This window comes from Solanum stenotomum, chromosome 5 (assembly GCF_019186545.1).
Source record: "Solanum stenotomum isolate F172 chromosome 5, ASM1918654v1, whole genome shotgun sequence".
Taxonomy (NCBI): domain Eukaryota; kingdom Viridiplantae; phylum Streptophyta; class Magnoliopsida; order Solanales; family Solanaceae; genus Solanum; species Solanum stenotomum.
In genome coordinates, this window is record NC_064286.1 from 59,554,758 (window position 1) to 59,557,280 (window position 2,523).

Below are 2,523 nucleotides of genomic sequence, written 5' to 3' on the forward strand. Positions count from 1 at the left end.
TTAAGAGGGGCCTGACAACATGAAGTCTATACTAATCAGAGTTAGTTAATATAGTGGGCAATGGAGGCATTGCTTTGTCTCTTCTTGTAATAGAGTTATTACTTGTAGTGAAATTAAAAGGTTAAAATGTAATGACCCTAAAGGTCATTTTTGGAAATTTTCATAAAATGACCGTTTTACCCCTCCCGATAGTTGCCCCGAGTCCTAATTGTTGTATTTTCGAAGTTGGTTTGAAGGAAAATTGATGAAAAGTTGAGTTTTTGGAAAGTTGAGTTTTTAAGAGTTAAAGTTTGGTTAAAAGTGTTATTTCGAGTCATTTGGAGTTTCGAGATTCGAATAGGATTTCCGTTGATTCCAGCAGTTTTAGAATGTTGAAACGGGTCTATGAGAATTTACGGAGTCGAATTTGGAGTTAAAACAAAGATTTGAGGTCCTAAGTTGCAAAAATTGTGAGATTTTGATCAAGAGTTGACTTTGGTCAATAAACGAGGTTCCGGTGGTCGAAATGGAATTCCGAGGGCACCGTTGGATTTAGGGGGTGATTCTAAGTCTAGAACGAGTCTTGGTTGAATTTTTAGAGGCCCCGAGTGCGTTTCGAGTTTTTGAGCCTAAAGTTAGTTTCTTGACGCCTTATTGGATACCTGCTCAAGGAGACCTCGAATTCAAATTTCCGACTATTTCATTGAGTCCGAAATGTCATTTTCAAGCTAGTAGCATATTTGGTTTGTGTTCGGGAAGTGCCAAATGAGTTTTGGGTGAGCTTTTAAGCTTCTTGGATGCTTTGACACTATTTCAGTAAATTGTGGCAACTAAAGGGTTCATTATTAGTTTTAAAGGTCGAAAAATTATTCCGAAGGTTCTGAAATTTTGAGCATGAATTATAGGACTTATCTGCAAACTTTGGTGCATTTTCGCTAACCCGAGATTGGACTTTTATCGCAAATAAGAAATAATTGTTTACCGAGTAGAAATGATATTTGACTGGGCAAACGAGCATGAAATTGAGCTCCGATTAAACGAGCAGGTCCGTATCATTATTTAAGACATTTACAAAAAAGAATCGGGTCATTTCACTATTGTATGAGGAAATTACGGCCTTTTTAGTGAAAGATTAACTGCTGTTTTTCTGGTGCATAACAGCTATGTACTGTTATAAAAATCTCAAACTGTGTTCATTTGGTATTTTGAGCATATCGGGAGTTCTAGAGATCGGAATGGAGTGATTCTCATGGGTTTCTTCTTGAATTAATATGAGGGTTAGTATTCAATTTTCAATTCGACATTTTCTCGTAATTTCTTTATCTGGTTTTTTTCCTATCCGTAAATCTCTTGGGAAAAATTGGAGTTTTATCGATTTGGACTCCCTTTTTGATGAAAAAGGTATATTTATGATCCTTATGTTATGGGTAAACTGATTTTAACATAAAATTATTGATTCATCGATTATTTTCATCATTTTAACCACGTACAATTTGGACTTTCCCGGTAAAGTTAAAGTTTGATAAATTGAGAATTTCAAGGTCGATCTTAACTCCGTTTTTGATGAAATTTCATATTTGAACTTATCTAAGCATGAGTAAGATGTTTTCAAGAGATATTTCATTTTCAAGTCGGATTTTCGGATCTGAATATTTTAGGCTTCTTCAAGAACGTGGATTTTCCTTCAAATTGAGTTTATGAATTGATTTCAACTCCGTTTTCAAATTGGTTTTCACCATTAGCTTCCAAATACTTTAAGGATCATTTTACATCAAACATTTCCAGATTTGGGTATCGTTTTCTGGTATGAGACTTTTGGACCGTTTTGCCCTTTTTCCCTAAATTTCTTGATTTTGGTGTCATTGGACTCGAATTGTGATTGTGATTAATTGTTTGAATAGATTATCGTGATCCGGATTATACTCGGAAAGGAAAGGCTGAAGTCAAGTAACTTTTGGAGTTCGTTTTAAGGCAAGTGGCTTCCAAACTTTGTAAAACTATTAGACTACGCATGACTACTTTACTAATTGTGTTAGGGAGTAATGGGGATTGAGGATGAGTTTTATTTATTGATTGAAATTGTTGTAAATGAAAGATGGGGAATAAAACAAGCTAAATGTGTTATATGTGACTTGAATTTGTTGAATAAGTCATGTGATAACTGATACTGAGGGGATAGAAGAGCATGAGTAGGCTATGATTGATACAGACATTGATGTTGAGACAGATGATGTGTAATACTATGATGTGGTCGTGATATGGTTGTGATTGAGACATGTGATGTGTAATACTATGATGTGGTCGTGATATGGTTGTGATTGAGACAGATGATGTGTAATACTATGATGTGATCGTGATATGATTGTGATTGATGACATGTGCATATTCATTATTCATCCCATGTGTGAACTATCTGTTGCATGAGTTCTGAGACACTGATATGAGGATGGATGGATATGAGACACAGTTGAGACTAGCTCCGGCTAGAGATATATGAGATGGACTAGCTCCGGCTAGCGATTTGGATGCCGATGGGATCTGGTT